Here is a 12,965-nt window from a genome sequence, read left to right on the forward strand (position 1 = left end):
GCATTCTTTGAAATGAAAACATCCAAGAATGTAAGCAAAAGTAGAACTATTGAAGTGTAACATGCCTCATTATGCACTCTCGATATTGCCAAAGTTGAAATAAATCTTTTTAGCTATGAATAATGACATATTATGTAATCAAAGTAAAAAAGGAATTTCATATTCATGATAGTTGGTTTTCAAAGTACAATACAATACAATACACAAGTTGAAGAAGAAAAGTATCCTAAACTAAACACCACTATATGAAAATTATGCATTTTATCCCACAAGAAATTCAGCATTGGAACAACTACTTTTGAAGTTTACTATAAATGAATAGGGCATAACATTTATATATAAAAGAGATAACAAAATTTCATTAAAATAGTTATAACAATAGTTATAAGAAAGATCTATTTTTCATTGTTCTATGAAATTTTGCCTTCAGTGGTAAAAAGCTTAAGCCTACCAACATTAAGACAATATAAATCAGTTTGTAATAGGAAGAACAATGCTTATAGTATGCTAAAATCATCAAGGCAATTACATATAATCAGCACCAAATTATAGAAATTGAGTAGCAACCTAATGATAATGATGTCATTCTTGCAACAACAAAATATATAAGCTATAAAAACTCAACACCACAAAAATGGAATACATATTCAATATCTAAAATACCAAGAGTAATTTGAATTACACATATGTAGCATTCCAATTCATTCATATAAAACCATTTCCATTTGGCATACCAGTTTGATCTCTTAGGCTTTTGCTCTAGCCTTTGGCCAAACAGGCCCTTATAGAGCTCCTTCTATTTCATATACATCTCCTTCTCATGTTTTTCAAGGAGATGCAGCTCTCATACCACTGACTTATCTTAAGAAGAAAGTTTCTTAACCTTTTGGAAATCCTCTCTTGCATCATCTATCTGCCCAAGAGAAAATTTTGCCTTCCCATGTTTGAATAAAGCCTTCAAATTGTTCTCATCTTCAACTAACACCTGCAGATAAGGAAATTGAACATCAAAGAGTTGAGACCCATTTCCTAATCTCTTCCACATATAGAGGTAAAAGGAGACCCACACTTGCAATTTATGGAATCCTTGGCCTCAAATTAGATTGGGTACAAAAGTATCACAAGTTTTATAAAAACAAAATGACTCGATACACCATTACACAATGCATACCATGTTAAATTAGCCAATGACATATTCATAATGGTTTAGTTTCAACAAACATGCAACCATGTTGAGATAGAATGGATTCTTAATAGCATTTATCATGTCCTTATAATTTCCAAATAGCTGGAACATAAAATCATCTCCCTTGGAAAAGTCTACTAGGTAGGCAAACTACCTGAGCCTAGGTAATTTGGAATATAGTAAATAGAAGAATTAGCAAAGGAATAGATATGTCACCATTTCATATTGCTGCATCACCTCTACTAATTTTCCCTCTTTAAAAAATGCATTACCCTCTATACGTCTCATATCAACTACTTTAATTTATGCCTCTACTATCATGTCACTCCATGCCTTACCCTTACAAATTTATAATAAATGAAACAAAAATTATAATTTACAAATTGCAATGTAACTACATGACAAGACAATTGGTTCTCCAACTATAGGCTACCAAGATTGCTGGAATAAGTATCTAGTTTGATTTGCATTTTTTAAAGAGGAAGACTAATAGGAATTCAACCTAGGTCTATTGTGTAGCAAGCACTCAAAATTAATAGTAGATAGAACCTACCTATCATCTTATTGAAAGACATTAAGATTTAAGAATGATAGAAAATAAAATTAGCATTGACATATAACCACATCCTTTACCCTTTCTGACCCTAATACTATCCATTCCAAAGGAAATTGGATCACACAATGTGTAGCATTCAATATTTGAGGCTTTGTTACTCTTACACATTTAGTGCCTACATATATAGCTTGACCAATTAGTGTGAGAAGAGAAGAATTAGACTTACCTCCTTTGCTTCCTGAAAACCAATAAGCTCAACCTCATATATGAGATCAGCCTTAGGAGGAACATTTGGAAAAGAAAAGTTTCATATTTCCCTATTGCCATCCAACATGAAGCAATGCATGTTCACCAGCTTGCACGCTTGCTACACCAATTGCCAAGCCACTTAAGACATTTTTCTCTATAGCAATAGTAAAAGTTACATCAAACTTAAACCATGTTCATATATAGATACATTATGAATAAGAAACTGATTATGTTCTAGACCATATAAGAGTTCATCAATCTCATAACATAATACATTTGTTTTAATATAGCATATCAATAAGAACTACCCAAACAATCCCTACCACAATTTCTGACAATAGATTATTCCTAGAGCTATTTTTCATTTTAAAGAGTACAAGATTTCAACTAGAGATAGAATACACCATTCTTTAAAGAAAAATGTCACACTTGTAATTTTCATTAATAATTTGAGGATTATAATGGGGCCTCAACCCATTAAAGCTATTTAAAAACTATACGAAATACAAGAGCTAGATAAATCTAGACAACTGTAAGACTCTGATGAATAACTATAGACCAAATAAAAACTCATGTACCAAAACAAGTAGGGTCTAAACTACCTAATAACTGACCTTGCAAAAAAATAGAAAATTACATTACACCAAAATCCACCATTCTCAAGCTAGCATGCAAAAAAATATCTTTATATTGTGGAAATAGGGACCTAGCCATATCTACAATAAGCTGATAGCCCTAAGATTTTCCTAGTGAACACATATTTCACACAATATCCAATTTCCTCCCCTACTCCCTTACCGTTAGAACCAGTAGCAACCTAAACACTAGGCTCTTTAAAAGAGAAAATCAAACTATCTTTTGAAATAATAGGAAGAATTAACAAAATCAAAATTTTCCAACACTCATTACAAAGAACTACTAGTATCCCATCTACATCTATTGCAAGATCTCAATCCAAAAGGACTAGTTCTATTTTAGAATAAACCAGTTAAATCTCCCTATGCAAGGTTATGAGCTCCCCCACCAAGCTTTTAGCTGGTTACTCTACCATGTTTGTACAATCTTCATTTGAACTATCAAATAAAATAATTACTTTACTATTTCCATACTACCTTCATTTGAACTATCATAGAAAATAATATTTTCTATAGAAAGGAAAACTACTTTTAAGACCCACTCTTGACAGCCAGATAATGAATGTAAGCATTAAGTTTATCCTTGAAATTAACAAAAATGAAAGCACTAGTTCTGAGAATGTCCATACTCCCACTAGAATCCTACCCTAGTATTACTATAAGCTTAATATTCTTTTAGGCATCAATATCAAGAATCATAATGGTATTTTGGAGCCTATCAATCTGAAACATCTTCATAGATGAGAGAATCCCAAGATAAAGAGTAATGTTCCATAATTTCTCAGAGAGACAAATCTTGAGAGAACACCACAAATATCTCAAAAAAACATATCCTACAAAGTACAACATGATAGAGGAAAAACTCATCTTCCACCATAGATATCGCATCTACACATGCCAACTGGTAGGAGCACATACCATGCACTGTAATTGTTGGCACATCTTAAATAGAGCCATGTGGGACAAAGTCAACTTTATTGAATAATGATGATCCATACATTTACATGATACACTCCTTGAGCTTAGGAAAAATGCATTGGGAAAGGTAATGTGAATGATAATAAAAAGAGGAAATAGTAGGGCATTCAATATTTTGCTGGCCCTTGCAAAAGTTTTAAAAACCACACCTCAAGAACAAGCTTATGTGCATGCAAAATTCAGTAATTTTAAAACTTATAAGTTGTGGACATTATAAAAAAGTTCAAATAGTAGTCTGATGAAAGCCGAAGAGAATTAAAAATCAATGAGTCAGTTTTAAAGTGTAGGGAAATGAAGATACCATTTTGATTTATATTAGGATACAAGAATAAAATATAATTTTAAATTTTAATGCAATTGCAAGGGGTATTGACAAGATCATTATACAGGGAAAAGATATAAATATAGATTAGATGGCATAAATACATAACATCAGTAAAAGGAATGAATGGACTTGCCAGAATGTCATCTTGTCTCTATAACCCACACAAAATGTCAGATATATAAGTACTTTACTCTCAATGGTATCAATTTTTTTTCCTATGTTATAGATGCCAAGTACATAACTATGGAGTAAGCAAGAGATTGTATAATCCAAACTGAGCATGCATTCACAAGAGTTGGAGTGGGGTTAAATAAAATGTATGAAGAAATGAGGAATAACATACCAAGAGATCTCAATAGAAAACTACAAAAGGAGAATGTGGAGTCTAAATTTATGGGGTTGCCAGAGAAAAATAGAAATTTGTTGCATCAGATCAGTATCCTAAACAAGCCTCTAAAAATGCTTCCTTGTTCTCTCAAGACTTTGATGTTGGGTACACCATCTTACCTATTACAAAAAGCCAATTAATAGTTTAAGAATTCACATAACACTGCTCATTCTTTTTAGTCATTGTGTTAATAGAGTGAATATAATTCTCATATTACTAATGCCTTAAGATAGAGAATGGATGTTGTGAAAGTCTTGACTCCTTGGCTTTGGAAGGAATTGAAGAACAATGGTCTAAGAAGGATTAGAGAATTCCATGACTCTGCATATATCTAAGAACACACTATAGATTGGCAAAATAAACTTATAGATTCGTAAATATGACATGTAGGTAATTCATAATAATATTATAAATCACATTATAAGAATTTTGTTTAAAAAATTCAAATTTTCAAATTGTTACGTTAAAAAATTTGTTTACCAATGCTTCTCATTAGTAGACAATATTTTCCTATATAGGCAATTAAAAAAAATAATTAATAGCTCATTAAAGTACTTAATAGATATATTACTACTAAATAAAATGTTTGTATCTTATATTAAGGGGTAAATGATAGCTTTAAAAAAATGGAAGTCCTCATCAAACTGAAATGGGATTCTAAAAAGTGATTTTGGTATGTGCCAACACATTCCCATTATTAATGACAAAGATAGATGCAATGCTACCTTTCAAAAAATTATTAGATAACAATGATATTTCAAAACAAATAATTGGGAGTTGGTTGTCTGCCCATTTCTATGAATAATTTATATGATCAAAGATTGTTAACATTCAACAACTCATAAAAAAGTTCATCAAATGGTATTAAATTATAGCTTGAGGGTAGATGACATTCACAAGTTGTAACAAAATATTATTATTCTACCTTGATAAAGTATTTCGTATTTCATTTGGTAGGGATTTGCATCAACCATAGATGCCACAGTTTCTTGAGATCATAGTCAGACTGCTTCTTGCCCTAGATACTTTTATTACAAAAATTAATTGAGATACACAAATTGAAGCACCCAAAATTTAATTGATAGGAAATAAAGAAACAATAGGAAAGATAGAATATTGTTTGCAATAGAAAAAATTATTGCCTTAAGAAACAATAACTATACCATGAATCAAAAGTCACAAGCTTCACTTCCATTGACACGATACAGGAATAGGTAAAGATATTTGTTGACAAATTTGCACCATGGGCAAGACATCAATGTTCTGTGAGCTTCTATGTTGTAGCATTTGATGTAATCATGGATATACTAAGTGTTTAAAGGTTGTAGGGATCTTCTAAGGTGGTGTTCCTTAGCTACCTGGCCACAATAACCATAAGGTAACAATGCTGCACAAGTCATCTTTTATACGGGTAAAGTACTTGAGAAACCTAATGGTAGAAGTTTTAATACTTAAGACCTTGTAAAAATCTTTAACTAAATATCTCTCTATGGTCAAAAATAGGGGCACAACCTATGGGTGTTGAAATTTGACCTCCCTATAATAATGTATCCAAATCTTTCAATTCAAAGGAGCACTAACATTTTTTGAGCGTAAGTCTCTTTTCCATAGACCCCAACTTCATCACTCTATTAAACACCTGTATATTGAGGTAATCTTTTAGGTAGTAGCACACTCAATAGTCAATGAAAATATAATAGATTCCTATTGTAGGAAGAATATTTTCTCACCAAACCATCTATACTTTTTGAATTTCCATCCACAAAATTTTGATCAAGCTTGGGAAGTAACACACCCTTGCAAATCCAATTAAGATTCAAAACCCCCAAGTATTTATGGGTATGAAATAAATGGGTCTTTAGACTAATCATGTTTAACCAAAAATATTCATGAAATAGGAAAACTTATCAATTATAATTACTATAAATCTAATAGAAGAGTTTTCAAGAAATTTTATTCATGTCAATAAGGAAACTAAAAGCCTAACTTAAACTTTGATGGTTCTGAAAGGCTATAGAACAATTTTGCTTTAAAACTTCTTTAGAGCTTGTGCAATAATTATTGTGCCCAAGTTATAGCAAAGTAAAAAGTGTGCTCTATGGAATGCTGATTTGTTGCTAGAAAGCTACAGTGGCATCTTGTCTTAGATCCATTGATTTTTATCTTCATTGAAATTTTATTCTAAAACACATGCAATGGAGATTAATTTTGAGTTTACTTTCATTGTATAACATTCTCACTATGATTTTACATTGATTTTAATTAAGAAACACTCCAACATATAAATTGAGATCGCATCTAGGTAACAACAAGTGTAAAAATTACTTCTAAAAGCATGTTACTTTGCTACTGTCTATGTCAAAGATGAAAAGAACATTTTAAGGTAAAAGTTATGTGTGCTTGCAGGCTTTATCTAATCTAAATGAATAAATCTCAAGATAAGTGCACCTATGAGCTTCTTAATACCATAGTCAACATTAAAGACCAAATTTTGTGTTCATTTAGGTTGGCCTTTGAGATTATCTATTGGATATTAAGGGTCTCAAAGACTTGAGCTCAAGTTTAGGTAGGCTATCTATGCAATTTTGCATCATAAGAAAAACTCATTGCTTCCACAATTCTATCAAAGATAAGTTCACCTAAAAGCTTTTTATTACTATAGTCCACTTTAAAGACCAAATTTTATGTTCATAGTGTTTGGTGTTTGAGATGATCTCTTGGATACCAAGGGTGTCAAAGAGTTAGCCTCAAGTTTAGGTAGGCTATGTATGCAATTTTGTATCATAAGAAAAAATTATTGCTTCCACAAGTCTATCAAAAGATAAGGTCATTTACCATCAAAATCAGAGATCAAAAAATTTGTTTTAGATTCCTATCAACTCTATTGCCTTCATTCTTTGTGCTTTTATAGTTTTACACATACATATCTTTAGTTAATTTGAACAAGCCCTAAGGAATGCTCTTGAAAGTTGAAACCATTAATGGCTAGAAGTAATTATCTAATGATATTTTATAGACATACATTGTAACTACATTGCATTTGCACTATATGAAATTTTCAAGAGAGGCAATAGTTAGTGAATGGAAAGCAAGTCATTATTACTCACACCACAAAATAAAACATTTAGGCTTGTGGAATATATCTTACTTTCATGTGCAATGATAAGGTATGTTGAGAACATGTCCTTGTCCCCTCACCATTAATTTATCCGGCAACATCACATTAGTCTATTCCTTCAATTTTTTTGATGATATGGAAGCCTGGAGGAAAATGTTTCTTCAAAAGGGGGTTGTAATTTGGAAAATTAAATATGACAAATAACATTCAATGACACTTTCTATTAATTATGCTAGTTTTTTGCAGTGTAGTATGGGATTTATGCTTGACTTTTCAAAGAGGTCAGTTATCCTACTAGAGTTGGGGTGATGAGTTCAATAGCATTTTGACTTTAATAGCATTTTCTATTTAGGGAATGGAGTTAGATTTTAATTGTTGTGGAATTTGAGAGATGTTTAGCTATCAGAAGGGTCTCCCTTGCTATTAGTTTTTTGCACTGGTATTTTCTAGCTGATTTGAGAAAAAAATCCCTTGAATTTGAAACTAGAGGATGAAACCCTTTTGGCTCTCTTTGACAGTCTCACCAAGAGCTGTCATTGTGCTTAAGCTATTATCTTTCTTCATTCTTGGTAGACTACCACAGATGTATGTAGGACACAATTGTTGGTAATATTAGAACATTCCTTTCTCTTTAGGGATGTAATAGCTATTTGTTAGTTTGTTAGGACCTGTGTACATTTATTATAATTTGTTAGGAATCATTTTTAGACTAGAATAGAAGAGGCTATTGGAACTCTTCTATAACTAGGAGATGAATCTACCATGAAAATTTAATGAATATGATTGAACAATGTAAAGATTCTTGCTTCTATATGCTCTTCCCAAATTATGAAATTAATTACATGGTATCAAAGTGGATAAGGGGATAGATTCTTTTTCATGCACTAGCATCAAGAAAAGTTTGATTTGTCAACCACGTCATAGCTATTGGAAATGAAATTTCCATATGATGAAGGATTCAAAGTCACCTTTATGATTGGTTAAAATCAAAATGTTGGTGGCTTGAACATGAGATTTGTTGGTCCAAAAATCTATCCTTGGTAGTGTCCTTAAATCCATCTTCACCGAGCTCTATCAGTGGTTTCAGAACACAACTGAGTATTGGTGATATGGTGCAACTATTTTCAAAGGGCTAAGTACTTGCTGAATAGGAAGCTCAAGCTAGAAGCATTGATTGTTGTTGTGGTTCCACAATGCATGCCCCATCCCCCACTAGGAATGGGGATCCCCTACTTTTTTTTGGATCCCTAGACTCACAATTCAGTATCTTGAAAATTCAAAGAGTTGAAAGAGTAAAAACTTGAAAAATCAAAAGAACCAAAAAAAATTCATAAAAAATTGGAAAAAAGAAGAAGAACAAAAAGTGCTTGCATTATTTGTGAGGTGTGCACCACACACCCAAGGGGCTATAAAACCCATTCCCCTCTTAACATTTCATTTTACTCTCATTGCACTTTGGTTATTTTCTCATCACACACAAGGTGTGTTTGAACAACCGTGCCCTTCTTCTTCTTTTTTTGTGTTGTGTGTCCTCCATGTTGGCACCATGTGCACCCTCCTTGGTGATGCTATGTGTGCCCTCCATGGTGGCACCACATGTGCATGCGCCCTCTGTGGTAGTGCACCCTTCATTGAGGCACTATTCATGCTCTCCATGGAGGCACCATGCATGCCCCTTGTGAAAGGCACTGCACACCCCTTGTGAAAGGCACCGCATGCCCTCCATGGCAGTGTTGGGCACACCCCTCGTGAAGGTGTGCCACCTACACCCTCCATGTCAGTGCCGCATGCCCCTTGTGAAATGCACCGCGCATCCTCTATGGCGATGTCATGCATGTAGCTCATGAAGGTGCATTGAGCATACCCTTCATGGCAGTGCCGTGTGCACCCCTCATGAAGGCGCGCCGCATGGCACCCCTCATGAAAGGCATTGCATGCACCCACCTAGTGTGCGTGCTCATAATAAAAAATCACACACCTTTGCCAGAAGCTCCGTGCTCCCCTCCACATGCACTTTTGTGCCACACACCTACATCTTTCTCAAAAAACCAAATATATATATATATATATATATAATGATGATAAAAAATAATAATAAATAAATAAAATGAAATAAAAGGATGCAAGGTGCACCAAAATTTGTCTTTCAGAGATATTTGTCTTAATTAAGCATTTTCATCTCTTTGGACTAATGTTTGCTTCTTTTTGTAGGTAAAAAGGTATTCTCAACTTGTCAGGGTCATAACTTTTGACTTGGAGCTTAGAATTCAGAATCGTTTACACTGTTAGAAAGAAGAAATGAAGATCTAATTTCAAGCCCTAAGATAGTGAGCCTTTGGTTGCCTAGTTTTAGGGATTTACAAAGGTTTCAACTTAAAATTTTGAGTAGAAGGCCTCCAAAAAAGCCATTTAAAAATGCCAAGAAAATCTTGTGAAAAAATATGAAAAAGTTTCAAACATTTGATCATCTAGATCACTTGGTTTCTAGCTAGAAAGGATAGGGAAGTTGGAGAGAAGACAAAGGTCAAAGATATAGAGGTTGGAAACATGAAGTAGATTAGATTCCTCATCTTATGTTGCTATTAATGACAAGATTCAACAGAGGTGCCTTGGGATTTTAGATTGAAGAAGTAGAAGTAGTTCAAGTTTATGAAAGTGATTGGATCTAAAGAGGGTATAAATCATCAAAAAGGAGCAAAGAATGTACACAAAAAGTGATCTAAAAGCCCATTTGAGAAAAACCCAAAAACTATTTTCAAAACTAACAACTTTTATTTTTTGGCAATTTGAGCTATTGAGGTGCGTAGGTTTGCAGCTCCATAGGTTTGTAAATGCGCATTTTTGAGGTGTGCAAGTGCGTAGCTCCATAGATCCGTAGATGCACAGGTCCACAACTTTGAAATTCATAGGTGCATTGATAGTTAACTGCTAGTTCCAAAAATAACACTTTCCATGCATGTGAAATGCATTTTGATGATAGTTTAACTTCAAGACGTTCCTAGTGAAGGACCAACTTCTAATTTTGGCACCTCCATGCACTTCCACTTTGACTGATGGCTTCCTTCTAATTTCTCTCTCATGCTTTTTTGTTTTTGACATGTAGAGGGCTCATGTATCCAACTAATGAAAAAATTATGGATGGAGTCTCTTTAAGCACTAGATTAATTGTTAGTCTATATATATTTAGTTTGTTTTAATATTTTAAAAGCATTTTATTGCACAAAGATATCTCTCACTCTCAACACAAATTGAGGAGATCATTTCTTATAAATACCCCAATGTAAAATGTAAAAGGGGCCGCCATTATTATGCAATAAAATTATGCTTTTGGTGCTTGAATTTGGAGTGTAGTTATTCTTGCCTGAATGTGTCATTGTTTTGTGAATTTTATTCATGAGATTGTGATTGAGCCAAAGGTTTATTGTGTTGTTTTTGGTTGTGTGATCTTTTAGTTCTGGTGTTTGCTATAGATTTATGAATTCCATTGACTTATCTAGCTTGAGGAGAGATCAAAAATTGTGCCTACATAACTCTTTGTCTCGCATGAGTGCACTTTATGTGGCCTTGCAATTTGATGAAGAGTGAAACATCATTTAGTTACTAAAATTTCCCATCGACAATTGCATCAGTGGATTCTAGGGAGCGCTGCTCCTATTTTCATGGGTTTCCTACCAATTTCTTTGAAAGTTTAACTCGCAACCTATTGTTTTCTATAGCTTATGTCCATTTAGGATTTCAATTTCATGTTATTTGCTTTCAATTTCATTATTTTCTTTGCTAACCCCTTGTTAGAATAGGAACTCATTTTAGTTGCACTGTTAGAATTGCATTCATTTAAAAAACCCAACAAATGAAAAAATACTATTCTTTTTTGTGTTTTTTTGAGATAGTGAATAGATTTACTTCATTTAGAGATCATAGTGGAACTATCAAAGGCCTCCTCATGAAAAAACACATTTATCTTCAACTAAGTGGATTTTGGTGCATCGCAAGACAAATACTGAACCTTGGAGTTGATCCCAAAAAGATTAGCTTTTCAAGAGAGGAATTGTGTAATGGATTTTTGTCATTAACCTTGTGTAAAATGACTACCCAACAGAAGTGGCACTAGAGGGCTGGCCCCTTTTGACTCTGAGAAAGGAAGAAAATTTGTCAAAGTTTTGAAATTTTTCACTTTTGCAAAAAATTGCGCTTCGTGTGAGTTTAGAATTTTTTTTGAGTTTTTTGAGAAAATTCAAGTCCATAGCTTCATAGCTCCATAGGTACGTAGGTTTGCAAATCCATAGCTATGCAAGTGTGTAGGTGCACAAAATTCAAAAAAGTGAGAAAGTGTACTTTTGCAGAGGTGTTCTTTTTCTAGAATTGATGCAAACTGGAGGGTTTTTGATCTAGAATCCCCATTTTAGCAAGCATTAAGATCTTTACCAAGTGTACATGAGTTTCTTGAGCTTACCCACTTCCACAAACCATGCGGTGATAAAAGGATACCAAGAACTCCACCCATTCACATTACACATCCTAGCATCATCATTCACTTTACATCCGACTTCACACATTCCCATCATTATGCACCATGTCTTTCTTCAATGCCCAAAGTTCACCTTTGAATCTAATTGGTCCATTGCATGACTTGCCCAAAAATCCTAAAAAGTTTTGCCCATGGTTCATTTATGAAGAATTGCAAACAGTAGAACATCATATTAAAATTTTCAAGGAGATTTGTAATCAAAACCAGATTCAGCATATGGATGTGGTATGCCACTTGTTTCCTTAAACTTTGGAAGAAATGGCATTCAATTGGTACCTCAATCTACCACCAGCATCAATAAGGGATTGGAACTCTTTTGAGAGCAAGTTTCTGGAACAATTCAAGATCTATATCAATCTAGCTCTCCTACATCATAAGTTCATCTCAATTAAGAGGGATCCTCATGAGACTATTTCAAAATTTAATCATCACTTCTATAGGATGTATCAAAGAATGGAGTTTCCTTATGTCATACCATAAGAGGCTATTATCCAAGTCTATTTTTGGAATTATGGATTCATTAACTTCTATTTTTTTAAGAAGGCTCGCACCCAGAGACATTGATACCATTGAAAAGGTCTTCAAAGAGGTTGTTACATTCATGAATCAAGTTACTACTACTCCAATGCCAACAATTACATATTCAGGGTATGAGTCCCAAAAGATAGTTGCATCCGCTGAAGCAAAAACAATATGGCTAGAGAGTTTAAGGCCATGAAGGAGACAATGTCTCTTTTATCTAGTGAACTTGTGAGAATAAAGTTGAATTTCTCAAGAAATCAAGGCAATCATCCAAGAAAACTTTCTGACCAAAACAAATATTCTCAAAATTAGAGCAGAATTTTTTGCCTTTATAGTAATATCAACAATGAGAATAATGGTATTAGAGGTATGAGACTAAGTGAAAGTGGATATGGGTACAAAGGTGTTTTAGATCAGCCTCCCCAAATCACAAAGGAACAACCTTTGCAGTTTAGTGCAATGATGTTTGAATCATATGAT

At 33.4% G+C, this 12,965-nt stretch overlaps 1 pseudogene; it reads right to left on the reverse strand.

Moving 5' to 3' along the window:
- Nucleotides 1–410: 410 nt before the first annotated feature.
- LOC149568296 (peptidyl-prolyl cis-trans isomerase FKBP42-like) lies at nucleotides 411–9,271 on the reverse strand (annotated as a pseudogene).
- Nucleotides 9,272–12,965: the final 3,694 nt, after the last annotated feature.

Source organism: Cupressus sempervirens, chromosome 3 (assembly GCF_028749045.1).
Source record: "Cupressus sempervirens isolate cs-2001-9-10 chromosome 3, ASM2874904v1, whole genome shotgun sequence".
Taxonomy (NCBI): Eukaryota; Viridiplantae; Streptophyta; class Pinopsida; order Cupressales; family Cupressaceae; genus Cupressus; species Cupressus sempervirens.